Source organism: Sapajus apella, unplaced genomic scaffold (genome assembly GCF_009761245.1).
Source record: "Sapajus apella isolate SASKATOON/1434 unplaced genomic scaffold, GSC_monkey_1.0 scaffold32, whole genome shotgun sequence".
Taxonomy (NCBI): Eukaryota; Metazoa; Chordata; class Mammalia; order Primates; family Cebidae; genus Sapajus; species Sapajus apella.
This window is the reverse complement of record NW_022436972.1, coordinates 21,398,312-21,422,644: the sequence shown is the minus strand read 5'-3', so window position 1 is coordinate 21,422,644 and position 24,333 is coordinate 21,398,312. Positions and strand designations below refer to the sequence as shown.

Sequence of the window (24,333 nt, the reverse complement as noted above, 5' to 3'; positions counted from 1 at the left end):
CTAATTAAACCAATTTTAAAACTTGACTGAATGGACACACAGAGAATCCTCAGCCTCAAAATTAAAGAATTATATAAACTGTTCATGTGGTAAACAATGCAGCAAGGCCAAACAGAAAAGAATCAGTTCATACAACCACGTTTGCAGAACATTATGCAATTAATTCATGTGTAATTCACTAAGAAAATAAAATGACAAAGCATTATCCTGCACTGGATAATTTCAAAACACTTCTAAATAATATGTGGATTAAAAAATAAATCTTAATAGAAATTTAAGACACTTAGAATGAAAAGGAAAGGCATATTTCTAAGACATGCTGTGACTGTAGTCAGAAGGAATTGCATAGCCTTAAATGCTCACATTATTATAAATGCTTACAATAAGGTAGAGTATTATAAACTTAGGAAATATAAAAAGAAAAAAAAAAAACTATAAGGTTTTAAATGTGAAGTTCTACCATCTACCAACTGCCAAGTAACAGAAGATGACACTCTTTTATAAAAACTTTTCTAGAGATTTTACATATATATAAAATTATTTACTCCCCAGCTTATTTTAAGAGGCTAGTAAAACCTTTAAACCAAAATCAGAAAAGCATAGTTAAAAAAAGAACTTACCAGCTGGGTGCAGTGGCTCACGCCTGTAATCCCAGCACTTTGGGAGGCCGAGGTGGGTGAATCACCTGAGGTCAGTAGTTCAAGAATAGCCTGGCCAATACGGTGAAACCCCGTCTCTACTAAAAATACAAAAATTAGCTGGGCATGGTGGTACATACCTGTAATCCCAGCTACTAGGGAAGCTGAGGCAAAAGAATCTCTTGAACCTGGAAGCAGAGACTGCACTGATCCAAGATTGTGCCACTGTACTCTAGCCTGGGCAACAGAGCAAGAGCAAGAGCAAGAAAACAAGGAAAGAAGGAAGGAAAGTGGAAAGAGGAAAGGGGAAGGGAAAGGGGAAGGGGAAGAGAAGGAAAGGGAAAAAGGGAGAGAGGGAGAGAGAGGAAGGAGGAAGGGAGGGGAAAATTACTGGCCATTACTTTTATGAACAATGCAAAAATCCTTAAAAACAAAATTAAGACAAATTTAGTAGTAAATAAAGAGATGTTAGGACCAAGTTGAGTTTATCCCAGCAATGTAAGAGTAGCTTACTATTAGAAAATCCAGAAATATCACTTCAAGAGGATAAAAACAATTGATAAAATTCAAAATAAATTTCTCGTTAAGAAGAAAACATAGTAAACTAAAAGTATAAAGACACTTCTTGGCCAGGTGCAGTAGCTCACACCTGTAATACCAGCACTTTGGGAGGCCAATGCAGGCAGATCACTTCAGACCAGGAGTTCAAAACCAGCCTGGCCAACATGGCAAAACCCCCTCTCTACTAAAAATACAAAAATTAGCTAGGTGTGGTGGTGCATGCCTGTAATCCCAGTTATTTGGGAGGCTAAGGCATGAGAATTGTTTGAGCCTGGGAGGTGGAGTTGAGATCATGCCACTGCACTCCAGCATGGGTGACAGGGCAAGACTGTCTCAGAAGAAAAAAAGAAACTTCTATAATAACATAAAAGACATCTACCAAAATCTACAGAACACATCCTTTAAATGGTCAAATGTCAGTAGTTGTTTCAAAGTTAGTAACAAGTATGCACAGTATCAGCATTCTACTAGAAACTGAAGTCGCGCATTGCCTGAGGCAACAGCCACTAGCTACACACACACAGCTGTAAGTCCTGGAAATACAGCTAGTCCAAAGTAAGATGTGCTGTAAGTGCAAAATACACACCAGCTTTTTAAGATTTAGTACCCCTCCCAAGCAAAATATTTCATTAATTTTATATTGATTACATATTGAAATGATGATATTGAGTTAAAATAAAATAGAACAAATTATTAAAATTAACTTCACCTTTTTTTTTTAACTGTGACTATTAGCCATTTTTAAATTATACATAGGCTAACATTATATTTCTATTGGATAGTGCTATCCTAATCAGTTCAGTAAAACAAGAAAAAAAGAACAGAAAGAACCAATATTGGAAAAGAAGAAACAAAGCTATTATTCTCAGATGCTACAGTTATCTACACAGAAAAACAAAATAATATACAAAGAATTTGTTAATCAATAAGAAGATCTAGCAAAATGGCTAACTGCATACTCATATATCAACACTTAGAAAATGTAATTTCAAAAAGGTATCATTTACAAAAGAAACAAAAATATAAAACACCTAGAATTTAACAAAGGATACACAGAATTTTATTGAACTATATTAAAGAGACTGAAATAAATGGAGAAATTCAGTATCAAAAATCCCCAAATTCATCTGTAGATTCAGCAGTATTCTTAAATCCAGCGATATTCATCAAAATCCCAAAATGGTTTTGGGAAGAACCATAAAATTTATATGGAAGATCTCACAATAGCCATGGCATCTTTAAGAAGAAAGTGAAGGGACCTTCCCAGATACCAAAACTTTTCAGCAAAGCAGTATTCCATTAGAAGAATAGAATGCAGAAATGAAATGAACCCTACATATATGGATTTACGACTGCAAAAAAAGAGAAAGTCTTTTCAAATGTTGATGCTGAATCAATTAGGTATCCATATGGGGAAAAAACTACTTTTGAGTCTTACCTCATTTCATGCAAGCAAAAAAAAAAAAAAAAAAATCATAATTATAGTTCTAACTGTGAAAGGTAAAACTGTTTCTAGAAGATAAATAGGTGAGTATTTTGGGAATAGGCAAAGATTTTAAACAGACTACAAAAGCATTAACTATAAAAGAAAAGCTGAACAAACTGAACTACATCAAAATTAGGAATTTATGATTATTAAAAGACATCAATAAGAGAATAAGAATTTAAGTCACATGGACAGAAGAGGTATTTCTTAAACACCAAAGAGCTCATTTCATAAATATTAAAACAAGTCCTAAAATCAATAATTAAAAAAAAAAAAGACAAAAAAAAAAACCACTAGAAAAATAGGCAGGCTGAGTACACTGGCTCATGCCTGTAATTCTAGCACTTTGGGAGGCCAGGGTGGGAGAAGGTGTTTCAGGCCAGAAATTCCAGACCAGCCTGGGCAACACAACAAGACCTATCTCTATAAAAAATTTTTAAAAATAAAAATAAATTACATAAAATAGAAAAATAGGCAAGAGACTTTAATAGGCATTTTATCAAATAATATATCTAAATAGCCTGTCTGCCTATCAATCTATGCTCAATCTCAATAGCAATAAGGGAAATGCAATTTAAAACCACAATGAGATCAACTGCACACCAACCAATGCGGCCACAATTTGAAACACTGGCAAGTGGGTTAAACCTAAGAGATGGATGGAATGTGGATCGGCTGGAACATTCACATACACAGCTAGCAGGAGTGAAAACAGGTACAACCACTTTGGAAATGTGGCAATATCTACTCAAGACGAACATAACACAAACCTCCCAGCGACTCCATTCCTGCGAATACCCCCAACAGAGATGCAAACATGTGCACCAAAAGACATTTAAGAGTGGTGACAGCTGCATTACTCATACTAGCCTCCAAATAGGAACAACCCAAATACCTATCAACAGAATGGAGAAATAAAATATGGCATACTTATACAAACAAATAGTATATATCTATGAAAATGAACAAGCTCCTATTAAGCTTAACATGAATCTTACACAGTATTGAGCAAGAAAAATAAGAAACAAAAGAATATATAGCATATAATTTCATTTATATAAATTTCAAAATGGCCAAAACTAACTGATAGTGTTAGAGGTTTGTAGAGGATGTCTCTCTGGGGAAAAGAATGAGGATAGTACTTGGCAGGTTGTTTTTTAACAACTTAGCAAGTTGTTGTTTTCTTTTTCATGTGGATAGAGGTTATATACCCATTATTTTTTGATATTTCATCAAGTGATATGATTTGTGCACTTTTCTCTCTGTATGCCATACTTCAATTTTTAAAAACAATTTTGGATAAAGATATAAATATTCAACAAAAAATTAATATTTTAGAAGAAATTATAGGAAACCCTCTTGATGACACTGAGGTAATTAATAAAAAATGTCTTAAACCCAAGAATCACTAACTATAAGGAATATATTCACAAATTTCACATTAAAGTTAAGAACTTCTGTGCAAAGGATATCACAATTAGCCAGGCCTGGTGGCACATGCCTATGGTCCCAGCCACTTGGGAGGCTGAGGCAGGAGAATCACCTGAACCCAGGAGGCGGAGGTCGCAGTGGGCTGAGATTGTACCACTGCACTCCAGCCTGGGTGACAGAGCAAGACTCTGTCTCAAAAAAACAAAACAAACAAACAAAGGATATCATAAAGAAAATGAATAGGCATAACGCAAATGAGGCAATAATATCGACAGAGTACATAAAGAGCTTCCAATTATAAGTACAATCCAAAAAATCCAATAAAAAATAGAGAAAATGAATTTTACAGAAAAGGAAATATGAATGGTTAAACATAGATATAACATGCTTAGCTTGAAATTAAAACCACAATGAACTAATATTTACAAGCATTACCTCAGCAAAATTGAAGCAGCCTAACAGTACCAAATGCTGGCAAAAACAACAATCGGTGGGGTTTTTATATGTGGCTGGTAGGAAGGCAAAGTGGAATAATCACTATAGAAAACAATGTGATACCATCTTGTAAAGTTGAACATGTGTATCTTCCATGATTCAGTCATTTCATTTCAGTGGAAACACTATACATATCTTCTTAAGTGCACACATAAAAATGTTCATACTAGCATTGTTCATCTTCACAAAAGATAACAACTGGAAACAACCATAAATGCCCATCAAGTAGAGAACAGATGGACTGTGGTACATTCACATCTAAGTTTCATTCATTCATGACAGCGAACAACACACAGATGCTCCTTAACCTACAATGGGGTTACATTCTCATAAAGTCATTATATATATAAAATATTGTCAGTCAAAAATGCATTTAAATACCTAACTTACTGAACATCATAGCTTAGCCTAGCCTACTTTAAATGTGCTCAGAACATTTACATTAGCCTACAATTGGGCAAAGTCACCTAACACAAAACCTATAACAAAGTGTTGAATAGCTCATGTAATTTATTGAAAAAACAGAATGGCTCTACTTGAAGTACAGTTTCTACTGAATGTGTATCGCTTTTGCACCATTGTAAAGTTGGAAAACCTTGAGTTGAACCATGGTAAGTCAGACACCGTCTGTACAGCTATACTTGACATGGATACTCTTAGATTAATACGGAGTGAAAAATGTAAAACAGACAAGACTCTATACAGGATTTCAAATACAGCATAAGGCAAAACTAAGCAACACATTGTTTAGGGATATGTACCTATCTAGGTAAGTTGCTTTGGAGTCTTTTTTCTTTTAAAATGTAGAAAAATAAGCTCTTCCCCCACCAAAAAAAAATCACTCTAGTACTTATCTCTGCAGGAATGATGGAGGATGGGGCTGGGAGGAATACAATATAGTTTTAAAGTTACTATGATGTTTTAGCTTTAAGTTTGGTATTAGATTCACAGTTTTTTTCCTACTACTTTAAAGTTATACATTTCTTTTACACGAACCCCATAACAAATGACAAAAAAATTCTTAAAATATATAAATGAATTATAATATTTCCCTTCAAAAGGGTTCAAGAGATATACCTCCGTTGTAGCTCTTGGCATCTAGTAACTCTCAAATCCCTCTCTCTCTAGTTCAAAAACTCTTCACCTTCCTATCAAATTTATTCTTCAAAAAAATCACCCATGCGAGTGATGTCAACAAAGACGGCAGAGCACCCAGGGCCCTTCCCTCCAGAAGAAAACATGTAAACAAAAAATAAGCAGAAACTATCAGAATTAACTTCATCTGAACTCTGGAAAATCATCAGAGGCTTACAGCAACAAGTGAATACTGACTCAAGGAAGAGGAAACATAAAATCTTTGCGGCACTTTTTACTTGCCCTTGCCCCAGTGCCCTCCCTGATTCAGTGACAATCTTGACAACAGCAGCCCACATTTCCAGTGCGGGACTCCAGTTCTACAGAAGGCAAAGCAGATCTTATTTTCAAAGAACTGTGTTTGTCTGTTTTGACCTATCTGGGGACAACCTTCAGGTCTGACAAAAGACACTTGCCTTACTTTCACTAACTCAACGCTCCCTCTAGACAGAAAAGTAGCTACGTAGAGGGTATTCTTTGAAGACATTGAAAGGCAAATGAACAACCCACTGTCACCTGAAGCAAAATATTATTGTTAAGGTACACAAAATATGCTGCAGCCTGAGAAGAAAGATTTTTTGGAGACTTAGTGCATTGAAAAGCTACCATGTCTTACTAGAGAATTTAGAAAGCCACATGCATGCCCACGGTAGGATGTATGTTCAGAAAAGACCTGAGAAGACCCTAAACTTTCACATCTTGCTGATCTTTAGGCTCAATACTAGCAGGCTACAAGAGGACTGGAAATAGCCAGTCTAAGCTCTGAAAAAGTGCCCCAATGCAGAGCCAATCGGCAAAGATTAGAAGAATCAGTTTTGTTGTTTTTTATTTTATTTTGGGAGTTGTGGTGAGGTGAGGTGGTGAGGCTCCAGGTATTCAAGGCCATCTGTCAAAAAATTGCTAACCACAAGCTAAAGGAACAGACACTTCAGAGATCACACATGACAAAGGTACAGTCTTTACAAAAATAGCTTAAGAAAGTTGGCCAGGTGCAGTGGCTCACACCTGTAATCCAGCACTTTGAGAGGGTGAGGAGGGAAGATTGCTTGCATCCACGAGTTCAAGACCAGCCTGGGCAACACAGCAAGACATGATCTCTACAATTTAAAAATTAGCCAAGCATGGTTGGGCACGGTGGCTCACACCTCTAATCCCAGCACTTTGGAAGGCCAAGGCAGGCAGATCACTTGCGGTCAGGAGTTCAAGACAAGCCTGGCCAATGTGTTGAAACCCTGTTTCTACTAAAAATACAAAAACTAGCTCAGGCATGATGGTGTGCACATGTAATCCCAGGTAGTCAGGAGACTGAGGCAGAAGAATTGTTTGAACCCAAGAGACAGAGGTTGCAGTGAGCCAAGATCATACCACTGTATTCTAGCTGGGGTGACAGACCAAGACTCTGTCTCAAAAGAAAAAAAAAGATTAGCCAAGCATGGTGGCACATACCTATGGTCCCAGCTACTTAAGAGGCTGAAGCAGGAGGACTGCTTGAGCCTGGGAGGTCAAGGCTGCAGTAAGCTATAATTGTACCACTGTATTTTAGCCTAGACAACACAGTGAGACCCTATCTCAAAAAAATTAAAAAAAAATTAAAAAAAAGAAAATCACCAAACAACTACAACCTACACAAGCAACAAAAACAAACTGTGAGGCTCTGATAAGGGGAAGAATCTGAATTCCAGCATTATCACACATTATAATAAAATATCCAGTTTTCAAAAACTTACAAAGCATGCAAAGAAACAAGAAAATATGACCCATCATGGAAGAAATTAACAGAAACAGTTTTTGACATTGGACTTAACAGACAAAGACTTTAAATCAGATTTCTTAAGTATGGCTCAACAAGCTTAAAGGAAACAAGGAAATAAAGAAAACCAGGAGAATGATGTCTCAACAAATGCAGAATATCAGTAACAAGGTAGAAAGCATAAAAAGGAACCAAGAAAACCTTCTAGAATTGAAAGATACAATAACTGAAATGAAAATTGCACTAGAGAGCTTTGAAAGCAGATTTGAGTAAGCAGAAGAAAGAAACAGTGAGGCTGAAAATAGGCCAATTGAAATTATCAAATGAGAGGAGCAGAAAGAATGAAGAAAAATGAATGGAAGCCAAAAAACTTACAAGATAACATCAAGCACTCTCAACACATAATCAGAGTTCAAGAAGGAAAGAAGACACAGAAAGGGAAAGAATTATTTGAAGAAATAATGGCCAATACTTCCCAAATTTGATAAGACATGAATTGGTAAGACATGAATCTAAGAAGCTTAACAAACACCAAGAAGGATGAACACAAAGAGATCCACAGCCAGATATATTATAATCATCTTATCAAAGCCAAAGCCAAATGGAAAATCTTAAAAGCATCAAAAGAAGCAACTTATCATGTATTCACGAGATTAACAGCCAATTTCTCAGCAGAAACTATGTAAGCCAGAAAGCAGCAGAGTCACACACTTAAAATGGTAAGAAGAAAAAAAAAATACAGTCTAACAAGAATCCTATATCTGGCAAAACTATCTTTTAAAAATGAGCGAGAAATTAAGACATTCTCACTAGCAGACCTGCTCTACAAGTAATGTTGCCTTCAGGTAGAAACGAAAAGATGCTAGATAATAACACAAAGCCATAGAAAGAAATAAAGAATACTAGTAAAGGTAACTATACAGATAAATATAAAAGTCAGTAATATTTTACTTTTTAATTTGCAACTTTTTTACCCTTATGTACTAAAAGACATCTACATAAAACAATAATCATAAATCTGTTGATAGGCACACCATGTAAAAGCAGCAATTTGTAACAACATAAAAAAATAGGCCAGTGAAATAAATTGAGAATCTAGAAATAAACACCTACATCTACATCCAATTGATTTCAGAAAAGGGTGCCAAGACCATCCAACAGGGAAAGAATAATCTCTTTTAATAAATGGTGCTGCATTGGAACAGAATCATTTTCTGAGTGCAAAAAAATAATAGTAAATAATAAAAATTAAAAATAAATAGTGTTGGCACAACTGGATGTCCACATGCAAAAAAATTAAGTTGGACACCTTATTACACACAACTCAAAATAGAGCAATGATCTAAATGTAACAGTTAAAACTATAAAATTCTTAGAGCAAAATATAGGGTGCATATTCATAACCTTGGACTTGATAATAGACTCTTAGATATAATACCAAACATAAACGAGAAAAGAATAAACTGAACTTCATCAAAATTAAACCTTTTATGCATCAAACTGAAAGATAACCTACAGAATGGAAGAAAATATTTGTGAATCGTATGTTATAAGCGACTTGTACCTAGCATACATAAAGAATTCTTACAACTCAACAAAAACACAACTAAATTTAAAAATGTGCAAAGAATTTGAAAAGACCTTTGGATATACAACTGGAAGTGGAATGAAGAAGATATACAAATGGCTGACAAAAACATGAAAGATGCTCATCATTACCTATTATGGAAATGCAAATGAAAGCCAGAAGAGGCCAGTATAGTGGCTCACACCCATAATCCCAGCACTTTGGGAGGCTAAGCCAGGAAGATTGCTTATGCCAAGAGTTTCAGACTAGCCTGGACAACATAGGGAGACCCTGTTTCTACAAAAAAAAAAAAAATTTTTTTTTAATAGTGGGGTGGACAGGCGCAGTGGCTTATGCCTGTAATCACAGCACTTTGGGAGGCCGAGGTGAGCAGATCGCCTGAGGTCAGGAGTTCAAGACCAGCCTGGCCAACACTGCAAAACCTCATCTCTACTAAAAATACAAAAAAATTAGCCAGGCATGGTGGTGCGTGCCTGTAGTCCCAGCTACTCAGGAGGCTGAGACAGGAGAATCACTGGAACCTAGGAGGTAGAGGTTGTAGTGAGCCAAGATCACACCACTATACTCCAGCCAGGGCTACAAGAGCGAGACTCCATCTCAGAAAATAATAATAATAATTAGTGGCGCATAGTGGCACACACCTGCAGTCTCCGCTACTCAGGAGGCAGAGTGGGAGGATCGCTTGAGCCCAGGAGTTTGAGGCTACCACTGCACTCCAACCTGGACAACAAAGACTCTGTCTCAGAAAACAAAGTCACAAGACACCACTTCATACCCACTGATGGCTACAATCAAAAATATAGAAAATAACAAGTGTTGGTGAGGATGAGAAGAAACTGGATCCTTCATACAATGGTGGGAGTACAAAGTAGTATAGCCACTGTGGAAAATAGTTTAGTTGTTCCTCAAAAAATTAAACATGGTATTATATAATTCACTCTTCCACTCTTAGAAATTACCAAAATAATTGAAAATAGGCAGTCAGGTACTAACCCGTTCTAATGTTCACAGCAGCTTTCACTATTCACAATAGCAAAAGGTGAAAATACCTCAAATGAACAAAAAAACAAAATGAACAAACAAAATGTGGTAAATACATATGTGAAATACTATTCAAGATGAACAAACAAAATGTGGTAAATACATATGTGAAATACTATTCAGCCATATAAAGTACTGATTCATACTATAATATGGATAACCCTCAAAATCATGCTAAGTGAAAGAAGCCAGATACAAGAGGTCACATAGTATATTTCATTCATATGAAATATTCAGAATAAGTAAATTCACAGAGACAGAGAGCATATTGGTGGGTTGCAAGGGCTGAGGGCACGGACGAATCAGGAATTGCTACTGTTTTGGGGAGTGATGAAAATGTTTTGGGACCTGATAAAGATGAGAGTTATATAACACTGTGAATGTACCAAATATCACTGAATTATATAGTTTAAATGGTTAATCTTATGATGTTTATAAATTAAATGTAACTTCAATTTAAAAAGGAAACAAGGACAACAACAAAACAACTGTGGCCTGAATCAGAAAGCCACAAATTATCTTCAATTTCTTTTTTCCAGCATCCCTTACATCCCACCTGTCCCTGAACTAAGGCAGATTGTACTTCCACTTTAGAAGGTGATTCTCCCCACTTTTCCTTTGCAATGTCCTGGCCTTCATTCGGAAATATCTCTCCTCACCTACAGTTTCATAAATTGTCTAGATGTCAACAGCACTGTTCTGACATTTAATCCCTTCTGAAATTGCTGCCAGATTCACCTTTCTAAAATTGCAAATCTAATTATATAAGTTTCCTTCTCAAAAATCTTTCCTTGTTCCCTGATAGCTTTCAGGATAACATGAAGCTCCTTATCCTAGCACAGACGGCCATTCCTATTCTAGCCCCCTCCTACCCCTCTAGGCTCACTTCCTGTCACTCCTCCCTTTCCCCCACTATACAGAGAGTATAGTCTTCCTACTTCCAAGATCTATGCTCGGCCTGGGCAACATAATGAAACCCAAAAAAATACAAAAAATAAATAAATAAAAGTCTCTACATAATGTCTTTACGAAAAAATACAAAATTAGCTGGGCAAGGTGGCATGCGCCTATGGTATCAGCTACTCTGGAGGCTGAGGTGGGAAGACCACCTGAGCCTGAGAGGTTGAGGCTACAGTGAGCTGTGATGGTGCCACTGCACTCCAGCCTGGGCAACAAAGTGAGATTTTGTCTCAAAACAAACAAACAAACAAAAAACCTAAAAAACAAAAATTATGCTGTTTAATTAAGTGAGCAAGTGAGCAACTTCCCTAAAAATTCAAATAAATGTCTCAGTTTCAATTCTCTATTTTCACAGCATACCAACCACTTATCAAAGCACTTACCACACTGTAGTATAATTGGCTTATTTTTTAATAAACTAGATAATACCCTAGTAGACTCTCAGAGCAGGGGACATGACTTTATCATACTTATATCTCAAGAACCTAGCTCAGCAAATGTTCATTCATTCATTCAGTCAAGCATAAAATAATTCAGGGATCTGCTCATTCTTCACTATCAATCCTTAGTAGTAGTGAAGGATCACCAATCATCATCACTCACTCATGTCTGCCCTCATTCTTCATGGCTGGCCAGTATCTGAGAATAATTAGCAACTTGTTTGCGTAATGTTTCCGTTTAGTAGTCCCTCCTCAAACTAATTAAAACAAGAGCTTTTGACATGATTAACACATTTAATACAGGAAAAAAAACTTTTTAATCCTTCCTATTAAAAAACTGAAAACTAGTCTAAATCAATCTAAGGAAATGTTTAAAAAAATGCAAATTCTCATTGAGACTGCAGTCAAGGTAAAATCCTTTAATTAGCTTCAAAATTAAAAAAAAAAAAAACCTAAATACCAATATTTAACTAAGTGTTCTCTCCCTCACTGGAAATACAATTCAATTTCAGTCTTTACAGTTTGACACAGTTATATCCACTCCTGTACCACTATCTACCAATCTTGGCATATTGCCAAGTTTTCAGGCTTGCCAAATCATTTGGTTGGCATTAAATAATACGCTGGAAACTAGATTCTTTCAGAATATTTTTCAAAGAAACTATTCTCTACTCGTTTGTTTGTGCTGTATACACTTGATATCTGAGAATATTTTGACAATCTGAATGTACCCAGGTGAATCCAAGAAAAGCCAAAATATATCTCTAGGTTTCCTTGATGACTAAACTGATATTTAAAAATATCTAAAATGTATAAATATTTCCTATAAAATTACATTTGTATGAAACATTATAGTTATGTGTTTTGTTATTGAGGTTAGTTTTACTCTAATTGCTCGAATCCAATCTAATTCTGCCCACTTTACAACATCTATAGATTTCAAACACTGGAAAGAATGAAGCACAACTATTAACTTTCTTATCATCAAGGCTGATTTTTCCTAGGGCTCTTTCTGTTGGACCCAAAGCATTTCCCCCAAGTTAATATTTCATAAATTCCCAGAAAAGACCTCAGGCAAACATTGTCTCAATGCCAGCAATTCTTGTGCTTTGCCTAAGTAATTCATTTGTTTATATCGTACAGGCTTGGGATCAGTTGATTATTATTTCCATCTTTACAATTTGCTACGAAAAAACTCACAGCTGGCCAGGTAGTGGCTCACACCTGTAATTCCAGCACTTTGGGAGGTTGAGGTAAGAGGATCACCTGAGGTCAGGAGTTCAAGACCAGCCTGGCCAACATGGTGAAACCCCGTCTCTACTAAAAATGAAGAAAAAAAAAAAAAAAAATTAACCAGGCATGGTGGCAGGCACCTGTACTCCCAGCTACTTGGGAGGCTGAGACAAAAGAATTGCTTGAACCCAGGAGGCGGAGGAGGTTGCAATGAGCCAAGATGGCGTCCACTGCACTCCGGCCTAGGTGACAAGAGTGAAACTTCGTCTCAAAAAAGAAAAAAAACTCATAGCTAATTTATGGTCCATTTCTAAACTTCCTCTTATACAATCTAGTTATCATCCTCATTCTGAGTTCCATCTCATTAAACTTTTTTTCTCCTTTGCCATTATGTATATTTCATTTTGTCATGCTAGACATATTTTTGTAAACTGCCTTTAATCCCTTCTGGAAAAAAATCCTTTAAAAAAAAATAATAACCTCATAGACACACCTGGCTAATTATTACCCAATCTTCTTCTGGGCTTCCAAATGTTACAGGACCCAAACATAAAATTATTTCACAGCTGTTCAATAATCCTTGTGTTCATTCTTAGTTCACCATGTATCCATTCCCCCATATAAACCATTACAGGCCTTTTCCATTCTCTTTGAGCCATCACAATTTATCTCACTCTCAATAATGTCTCTGCCTAAATTCCAGAGATTATAGAGCCAATCAGTTAAGCTCCCTCACCACATCCCATCTTAAAATTTCTAAATTATTATCTCAACCAAAACAAAAGGCCTCCATCTGGGTTCCTAATGCTAAAATTTTTCAGTTTTTTTCTATGGACATGCTTCATTTTTGTTTAGAGACAGGGTCTCACTCGGTCACCCAGGCTGTAGCGCTGTGGTGCAATCATAGCTCACTGCAGCCTCAAACTCCTGGGCTCAAGTGATCCTTCTGCCCCAGCCTCTCGGGTAGCTGGGACTACAGATGCACATCACCATAGTTGTATGTGTGTAGAAGAGGGTCTCACCTGGCTAATTGTGTGTGTGTGTGAATGTGCGTGTGTGTATGAGGGTCTCACTTTATTGCCCAGGCTAGTTTCAAACTCCTGGCCTCAAGCAATCCTCCTGCTTCAGCCTCTCAAAGTGCTGGGATTATAGGCCTGAGCCACCATATGTGGTCCAAATGGTTTATTTAATGTCATTGATTCTGCTGGCTTCTTTGTGTGTCAGACAGGTTTTATAAAGAACACTATATTCTCTGCTGTTGTCATTTTCCAGGTAGTACCAGAGATTTCTGCCATGGACTGAAAAGAACAATGATTTGGGACTAGAAACTTCGAGGTGATGAACCAACAGCGGCAGTGAGGGAAAATTTAGAAGGTATGATAGAAAACAGATAAAACCCTAACAGGCAACAGTTTTAATCAGGCAGGTGGTTTGTATGAGGGAAGTTCAGCATGCATTAACAGATATCCCAACGATAGGAAATTGCAAATGTCACACATCAGAGAGACCCCTCTCCAAAGGCTTAGGGTTATCAAACCAAGGACTCTTTAAAGAGAAATTTAAGTAGCCCCAGTACCTGAATTGGAGTGCAAGGTGGGGAACCAATCACTGGAATCAAGTAGCATACCAATTATAAATACTGAATAAAGTATCAAACTAGCAACAACTACCCTTATTGCTGAATCCCCGGCATTGAACTGGAACTCCAAATCCTTCCTAAGGTCAGACTTGGTCCCAGAGGCTAGAGGCTAGGTTGGGTGAGGGGGTAGCATACTAATGGGAATCAAGTGGAGCAGATGAAAGAAAATGATGGTGGCAGGGACATGCAGAATAAACTGCAGGGAAGAGGAACCCTAAAAGTAAGACAACAAACTAAGACTCTACTGTATTAAGCACACGAAAAACTAAACTTCTTAATAAGCATATTACCTGTAACAAAGCCTCATAAATTTACTAATATCATATTGCAACTAATGTGTATATGTGAGAGAGAAAACATGAGCACTAATACATGTGCTGTGGGCTGATAGTCCATTAAAATGGCTCTCTCCCTAAGTCGCCAAATGGTCTTTATACTCAACAGCCAGTTCTTCGCACTTAACCTACCTAAAATTGTACTCTTATGGCACTGAAGACTATGTGAAATAATTTGACTTTATGTATAGCAACAAAAGGTATGTCAGTTTACACATCTTATCCTACATGGTTAATTTCAATTTGCCACCTCTTTCTTATTAGAAGTTTTTATGGCTTGCTCTTATGTGCACTCTCTGTCCTATCATTTCAATATATTTGTAAAATTTGATAATTCTGATACAGGTAATACGCTTATTAAGAATCTTTTTTCTATGTGTGAGCCTCCTTCCAAATGTTGGATGCCTTTCTGATTGATGAATAGGTTGTTGATTTTCCTGGTCCCATTTGGTCCCAGAGACACAAAGTAATTGGATACTTGCTTAAGATGAAAAACATTTTCAGATAAACTTTGACTTCCCTCAGCCTGAAAACTCTCACCTCTGATTAATTAAATTGTCTTCATTTTTCAAAGTCCAACAACAATACTAGTTTTAACACTTCCAGGCCTTGTCTTCTGTTATTTATTATATGTTAACTCATTTAATCCTTAACTAACATTCCTTCATTGGAACCACTGCACATAGAAAATGATCTGAGTGGCTGTTTTCTCAAATCTCCAAAGGATGGTCCATGACCAATGCCATTCCAGAACCACAAAAATCTATTCTATTCATCATACAACAAATGCTTAGCTCATTAGGGCTCAATTTTCTCAAGAAATACCAGTAAAGAAAGGCCATAAGTCACAACAATACAGTAGGTAGGTTATATTATCATCTCCATTTGACAGATGAGGAAAACTGTGGCAGAGGTTGAGTTGCTTGACTAAGCTTACATAGCTAGTTAGTGGTGGATCCAAGATTCAAATCTAGGCTAGCTTCAAAATCTAGCCATATTATTCTGAATCAGTGTAGCTCTTCCTCATAAGGTGTACAGATTACACCTTATGACCTAATCTTTAATGATCTGCTCTTTTAAAATCTGTATATTCCACACGCATACATTTGTATACACAGTAAAACTACAAACTATTTAAAGTAAGGACCACAATAAACTTCCCTTGTATTTCCACAGTGCTAGACTCACAAAACGCATTGAAAATTTGTTTAATTGATCACTACAACTAATAATAGCCATAAGAAATCAAGAAACAAAAGTGAATTCAAATAGGTGTGACTAGCTTACATGATATAAGCCTCTCGAGCCAAACTATAGTTATCAGTTGTTGGAGACATGCTAATATGTGCAAATTAAACATTCTGAATTAAAGATAAAATATAGACAAGATTTCCCTAACATAAACCTATCACCAACAATTTTCAAGTTAACATATAATACTAATATGAAGGTTGCTGTTGCAGCAATTTGACTTCCTAGTTCCTTCTGATAGTTTCTTATGTTGCCACACAGATATCCTGAAGTACACAGAAAAAAAAAAACAGAGAAAAGAGAGAGAGAACACAGTTAAAGACGAAAGTCTCCAGAAATCTGTTGGGATTCTACTTTGGAATCTACACATTGAGACTAAAGTTGACATGGCAGAAGTGAAAGGAAAAAAAGTGATTTCCACCCAAACTACAGGATGCCATACTTAAATACCTTCAAATTTTCATACTGTTGCCATTGCTAATGGATTTGTAAATCATCCAGTTGTCCCAATAGTTTTCTTCAGTTTGGGGTGGGGCTGGGAGGGGGGGAAGATATAATCTAGAATATAAAAGTCTTTCAGTATTTCACACTCTAAAGCAGAGAAAACAAAAGTGTACAATATAAACTTCTTAAAAGGTTGTAAAGACAAATGAAACAGAAATAGAGGTTAGACCTGGCAAGTCGGTGAGTAGGTCATTTTACATTTGATGAATATTTCATCGTGACTACTTGATACTTTCCTCCCTTTACTTGAACATGGATACATTACAAACCCTAATTTTATAGATTCTTGAATATATCTCCATTTTTATTTCAACTAGAAATACTTAAAATACTTTAATATTTAAAATACTTGAAATAAATTCATGACAAAATACGAATACATTAAATAAACTCTGGAGAATATTAACACTAAAAGAGAAAAGTACATTCTTAACTCTGAAATATGCAAGACAATATATCTGGTCTCTATTTTATGTCATGATTATTTAATGGGAATCTGAGCTATGTGTTAATTGTCATAACAGAAACCTCAAAAAGTTGCAAGTGGTTGTCAGACCCTTCAAAGCCCCTGTAAAATATACAAATAAAAAAAAAAAAACTACTTGACATCATCAAATGATATTAAATATCTTAGACTATTTAGTTACATTTTTGCTTACCAGTGAAAATCCAATTTTTATCCTCTTGGAGCCAGAAAAATTAAGCCTGTATTTAATGAATATTTCTTCCTTTTTTCCTCTGGAAACGAAGTGTCACTTTACATTTCCCCTATAGTCTAGTTTTAGAGCATTGTTAAGTCTCTCTTAAAAGTCTCAAGCAGGGTGGGTCCAGTAGCTCATGCCTGTAATCTCAGCACTCTGGGAGGCCAAGGCAAGAGAATCACAGATGTTCAAGACCAGCCTGGGAAACATGACAAAACCCTGTCACTACAAAAATTAGCTAGACATGGTGGCTGGCTCGCACCTGTGTTCCCAGTAGCTGGACATGGTGGCTGGCTCCCACCTGTGTTCCCAGGTACTTGAGAGGCTGAGGTGGGAGGATCGCCTGAGCCTGGGAGATGGAGGTTGCAGTGAGCAGTGATCCACTGCACTCCAGCCTGGGTGACAGAGGGAGACCCTGTCTAAAAAAAAAAAAAAAAAAAAAAAAAAGTCTCAACCTAATTGATACAAGTTATTTGAATGAAATGTCTACCCCAATGATAATGTTTACCATTTCTTTAAAATCATAAAACTAATACCCCAAACAATGTCAAATATTTAAACTTGAAACATCATTACCACAATCTGCAATGCAAAGTTTAACATGTCAAGATCAACAACAAATTTTAATCCTGGACATTTCTTATTCAATTCTAAGAGGTACTAAAAAGCTCTATTACATACATGTTAGAAATGCCAAATGCATACATAAGCTAAAAAAATCCCAGAATGGTGCTTAAAACTAGTGTTCTTGAAAGAAAATTATACATCATGACTGGATAGTCTACTCTGGAGTGCTTTCACTTAGAAGGCTGTCTCCATTGAAGGCAAATTTTTGCCCAATGTGAATCACAGTGTTCTTTTCCTTCCCTTTAATGCCAAGGCCTGTGTCTTGTGTCTTAGTACTCACAGGTTTGCCATTTCATCATCTTTGTATGATTTGTTCAAAATATATTTTTTGGGGCCAAGCACAGTGGCTCATGCCTGCAATCCCAGAACTTTGAGAGGCCCAGAAAGGAGGATTGCTTGAAGCCAGGAGATTGAGACCAGCCTTAGCAATAAAGCAAGACCTCATCTCCAAAAAAAAAAAATTAAGAGTGGGCGTGGTGGCTCCTGCCTGTAACCTTGGGAAGCTGAGGCAGGCAGATCACTTGAGCTCAGGAGTTTGAAAATGGCCTGAGCAATATGGCAAGACTCTGTCTCTACAAAAATACAAAAAATGAGCCAGGCATGGTGGTGCGTGCATATGATCCCAACTACTCAGGAGGCTGAGGTGGGAGGATCACTTGAGCCCTGGAGGTCCAAGCTGTAGTAAGCCAAGATTGCACCACTGCACTCCAGCCTGGGGCAGAGTGAGACTCTGTCTCCAAAAATAATATAAATAAATATTAATCAAATTATGTATTTTTAAATTAATATATATAAACTATAGTTTTTTAAAAATCCAAATCATGTACTCAAACAAGGAAACAACATATTCTGCTATTATTAAATTATCCCAAAAAATCTTTGTGGTTTCACTTTAGGATCAAAACAAAAAATTATTATTGAACTACTAGACTTTTCAATAAATTTGCATTTCATTCAGTAAGTACTTACTTATTGAATGCTTACTATGTATAAGACACCATGCTAGATTCTGTGAGGGCATCCAAAGAAGACATTCCATACCCTAAAGGGGCTTATGGAAGAGATCTTTTTTAACATGTAATGATAATAGCAAACATCTCTCTAGTACTGGGTGGTGTTTTCAGCATTTTCACCATATATTAACTCATTTTATTCCTCATAACAGCCCTGTGAAATAGGCAGGACAATGAGACTCAGAGAAGTAACCAGCGCAAGGTCGGGAATAATAAGAGGTGGACTGGGATGTGAATGCAGGCAGTGTGGCTCCAGAGTCCATGCTTCTAACCACTCTGCCTCGCTGACTTGCAAGTGCTGATGAAGGTATAATGAAGTAATAATGACAGAAGTTTCTTAAAACTACAAAAAAAATGTATGGAGTTTCCAAACTTAGATTACATTCTGTCAAGTAGAAATTTAAATATGATCCCAGAAGAGTAGGTGAGTTTCATGGGAAGAGTGGAGTAGGAATTCTGGGAAAAGGAGATGCATAAGAAAAAGCAAGATGCTGTGTGAAAGCAGTCTACCTCTGCAGGACATGGATGGAGCTAGAAGCCATTATCCTCAGCAAACTAATGCAATAACAGAAAACCAAATACCGCACGTTCTCTCTTTTAAGTGGAAGCTTAATGATGAGATCACATGGACACTTGGGGGGTTATAACACACACTGAGAACTGTGGAGGGGTACGGGGGAAGGGAGACCATCAGAGAGAACAGCTAATGGATACTGGGCTTAACACCTAGGGTTGATCTGTACAGCAAATCACCATGACACGTTTACCTATGTAACAAACCTACACATCCTGCACATGTAGCCTCAAACTTAAAAGTGGATGGAAAAAAAAAAGTATGTGTAAGATGACAGCTAGAAGGGAACAGGGAGTCACTAAAGATTTCTGAGCTGGGTACTGAGAGAGTATGGAAAGAATGGAAGTGAGCTTGGACACTGGGTGACCAGTAAGGTGTCTTCACAGATTTTTTTTTTTTTTTTTTTTGAGACAGAGTCTCACTCTGTCGCCCAGGCTGGAGTGCAATGGTGCAATCTTGGCTCACTGCAATCCCCACCTCCTGGGTTCAAGCAATTCTCCTTCCTCAGCCTCCCGAGTAGCTGGAATTACAGATGCCCGCCACCACATCCAGGTAATTTTTGTTTTTAGTAGAGATGCGGTTTCACCATGTTGGCCAGGCTGGTCTCCAACTCCTCACCTCAGGTGGTCCTCCCGCCTCGGCCTCCCAAAGTGCTGGAATCACAGGCATGAGCCAGCAAAACCGGCCTCCACAGATAATTTAAAGAAGTCAGACAGCCTGGACTATGGTGGTGATAATGGGGATAGAAAGAACAAAAAGGCAAGACACCACAGAAACCGAGATTTCAGAACAGGATGAAAGTGTACACAGTACCTGCTGCATACCACAATCTGGGGACTCAAGAATAAGCATGTCAGAGGCAAGAGCAAATGGAGTCAAAGGTTCTAGGCTTTTAGCCTGGAGTACTGGAAAATTGGGGCAATCATCAATAGAAGCTACAAGCTGAGGAGAGGGAGTGCATGAAAATATGAGGCAGCAATTCAGCTACTCAGGACAGGGCAATGGAAAAGAGGCCCAGGTTGAAGATAAAGATTTAGAATCAACTGCAAAGTTGAGAGTTTAAGAACTACAGCAAATGCTTCAGGAGTAAGTAGGCAGAAAGGAACAGAACTAAGGAGATAACCATTTATACCTACAGGTACCTCATGGGAGGAAGGGTTAACAGCCAAGAAAGGAGATAAAAGTAGCAGAGGTAAGAAGAAAGCTACAGTAGTGCAGGGTCAAAATGAGGAAGGCTCAAAAAAAGGCAAAAGGCCAAGCTTAGGGAGATCTGAAAAGGCATCAGAGTAATACACTGTACTGAAGTACTAAGGGAGCTGAATTATTTTCAAAGTCTTGCAAAGCAAGTATCTTACGTTAAATTACTTTTTAATGTACAAAGACAAAAAAAGCACACAAAATACTATAGAACTGTAACCCCTCAGAATGAAGAATATTCTGAAAAGAGATGAATGCTGGAAATAGATGAAGCTGCAATATAAACATAATTTACAGCTCACTGTAATGTCAATTTTATTCATTAAAGTATTTCATATGAAAACAAAACTGCATTAAGGAAGGAAGTAGAAGATTCACAAGACTTCAAAGAATTTTCACTCTTGCCTCAAGTGTGTTCAATTTTGCTTTCCCAACTCCCCATGTTTGCATTTATTCTCCCCAGTCTTGGGCTGTCCTCAGAGTGCCATATAATTCAGCATGATAAATACCTAGCAAAGGGGAAGGTATAAGGCACTATGATAGCACAAAGACAGACACTTCCTGAGCCCTGGGGAATCAAAGGCAGCTTCCTAGAGGAATTGTACAAATTCTAACTTGGGACAGAAGTATAGGAATAATTTAGCTGGTATCCTAAGAATAATATATCCCAGAACTCTCAAGCCTCATTTATACACTGAAGTTATAATAGATTTGGAGGGAATTACACTAAAAGCATTTTGTTGATAAAATGGTGCTTGCAGCTACGAGAAACTGACAAGTGTTTTGCTTTTTATTTCAGCACTATAAATAAACAGATTCCTATTCTTCATATGTAAAATAGCAATATTAGTATCTTCTGAACTCACTAAATCATTTGTAATTAAAATTCAGTCAGCTACACAGGGATGTTCAAAGACAGCTGACAGTAAGTTTTTGAGATTCACATACATACAAACGCTAATTAGCCTGGGGTTGGTTAGCTTGGTTCAAGTATGATACTAATGAATCCATAGTTCCGAGGTTTATACGTTCTATAAGCTTAACTTTTCCATGGAGTAAACTAGGCCAGTTATCTTCAGTTGTGCTGCAGATGGTCACAAAATGAATTTTGTTTTTGTTTTTAAAGGAAATGAATCAGTTTAACACTGCCACCTGGATAACAAAAATCATGTCCCAACACACCTCCCAACTTCCACTCTTATTCCTCTATAATCTGTTTCTCCGTCCAACAACCAGGATGATTTTTGTAAAGGCACATTATACCATGTGGCCCACCACCCAGTACCAGGTAAAAATCTTTCAATACAGCTCTATTCACAGTACACTAGGAACCTAACTCTTACAGGGCCTACAGCATCTGGCCCCTGCTTACCTCTGCAGCTTCGTCTCACACCACTGTCCACTTGCTCCCCATGCTCCAGCCACCCAAGCCTCCCTGCTATTCCTCAAGCAAATCAGGTTCCTTCCCACAGCAGAGCCTTTGTGCCTCCTGTGTCCTCAGCCAATACAGTCAGACACATCCCCTGAGATCCTGGGTAAGAATTGAGGAGGGAAGTGTCCAAACAAAAACAACAAACCATACAAAAAGCACATAAGGTTCCATGTGATAAACAGGAAGTGGCAGATAAGCATCAATCTTGGCACGACAAAATAACAAGTTTAGGGAAAATTAAAATTAACACTAATAAGCCATACTCATTGAATGAAGAACTCTAAATTATCAAACAACCCGAGACCCAATATAAAGTGAAAATCTCAGCTTTACCTGGTGTGCTTCCATACTCAAACCAACAAAATTATTAGAAACAAAATAGTGCCCCCCCAAGATGGTGCACTGAAACTAACAATGCTACAGGCAACACCAATGAATTCTGAAGCCAAGAAGATTGTTATGCTGGAAAAGTAATGAAAATGATGAAGAGGGTAGATGGTTGCACAACAATGTGAATATGCTTAATGCCACTAACTGTACATTTAAGAAGTGTATAAGGCCAGGTGCGGTGGCTCACGCCTGTAATCCCACCACTTTGGGAGGCCAAAGCAGGCGGATCACTTGAGGTCAGGAGTTTGAGAACAGCCTGGCCAACATGGTAAAACCCCATCTCTATTAAAAATATAAAAATTAGCCGGGCGTGGTGGCGTACACCTGTAGTTCCAGCTACTCAGGAGGCTGAGGTAAAAGAATCACTTGAACCCGGGAGGCGGAACTGCAGTGAGCCGAGAATGTGCCACTGTACTTCAGCCTGGGTGACAGACTCCATCTCAAAAAAAAAAAGAAGTATATAAATGGTGTATATACTTAAAAATGGTTAAGATGGTGAATTTTATGTATTTTACAAGGTTTTTTTTTTTCAAGGAGTAGGAAAGCTTCAACACATCCGTAAGACAAAAAACCTGGATCTGCTGATGATGAAAATCATAAAAGCTAAGAAAAATATTTTCTAATTCTACTAAATCATTAAAGACACAGTAAGAATATGTAATTGCTCATTTAAAAAGAGACAGTTGAAAGAAATATATTTTTCACATTTAGCTTTACTAATAAACTCACATTATTAAAACAAGATACTATTTTTACCCGTCAAACTAGACAGTAAGCCCAAAAAAAAAAAAGTTAAAAAAAAAATAACCTGGGAAAGGAAAATGAGTTCTCATGTACTCGGCTAGTGAAGCTCTAGTTAAGGCCCTTTGGAAAAGGAATCTGTCACCATATATAGGAGTCTTAAAAATGTTTATACTCAGGCCGGGCGTGGTGGCTCATGCCTGTAATCCAAGCACTTTGTAGGCCAAGGCAGGCGGATCACCTGAGGTTGGGAGTTCAAGGCCAGCCTGACCAATATGGTGAAACCCTGTCTTTAAAAAAAAAAAAAAAAAAGTTTATACTCGGCCAGGTGTGGTGGCTCACGCCTGTAATCCCACCACTTTGGGAGGCCAAGGCAGGTGGATCATCTGAGGTTGGGAGTTCAAGACCAGCCTAGCCAACATGGAGAAACCCCCTCTCTAGTAAAAACATACAAAATTAGCCAGGCGTGGTGGCAGATGTCTGTAATCCCAGCTACTCAGGAGGCTGAGACAGGAGAATCACTTGAACCCAGGAAGTGGAGGTTGCAGTGAGCCAAGATTGCACCATTGCACTCCATTGCACTCCAACCTAGGCAAGAAGAGCAAAACTCCATCTCAAAAAAAAAAAAAAAAAAAAAAAAGTTTATACTCATCCGTGTGACTCAACATCTGTAATCCTAGCACTTTGGGAGGCCAAGGCAGGTGGATCACCTGAGGTCAGGAGTTCAAGACCAGCCTGACCAACATGGAGAAACCCTGTCTCTATGAAAAATACAAAATTAGCCGGCCGTGATGGCACATGCCTATAATCCCAGCTACCTGGGAGGCTGAGGCAGGAAAATCGCTTGAACCCAAGATGTGGAGGTTGCAATGAGCCGAGATCACACCTTTGCACTCCAGCCTTGAGCAACAAGAGCGAAACTTCGTCTAAAAAAAAAAAAGTTTATACTCTTTACATTTCACTGATGTGAATTAATGCTACAATTTCACTGATGTGAATTAACGCTAAGAAAATAATCATGGCCGGGCGTGGTGGCTCAAGCCTGTAATCCCAGCACTTTGGGAGGCCGAGGCGGGTGGATCACGAGGTCAAGAGATCGAGACCATCCTGGTCAACATGGTGAAACCCCGTCTCTACTAAAAATACAAAAAATTAGCTGGGCATGGTGGTGC

General features: G+C 37.6%; 1 protein-coding gene and 1 long non-coding RNA gene across 2 annotated transcripts in view; both read right to left on the bottom strand.

Annotated features, from left to right (window-relative positions):
* TSC22D1 (TSC22 domain family member 1) overlaps positions 1-24,333 on the bottom strand; it is a 143,964-nt gene that overhangs the window by 57,999 nt on the left and 61,632 nt on the right. The gene's annotated exons all lie outside the window — the stretch shown is intronic.
* On the bottom strand, positions 1,050-6,800 carry LOC116562468. The gene is made up of 3 exons (XR_004273959.1): positions 6,700-6,800; positions 5,978-5,983; positions 1,050-1,061 (listed from the first exon to the last, which is right to left on the bottom strand). It is a non-coding gene; the product is annotated as an uncharacterized LOC116562468 (long non-coding RNA).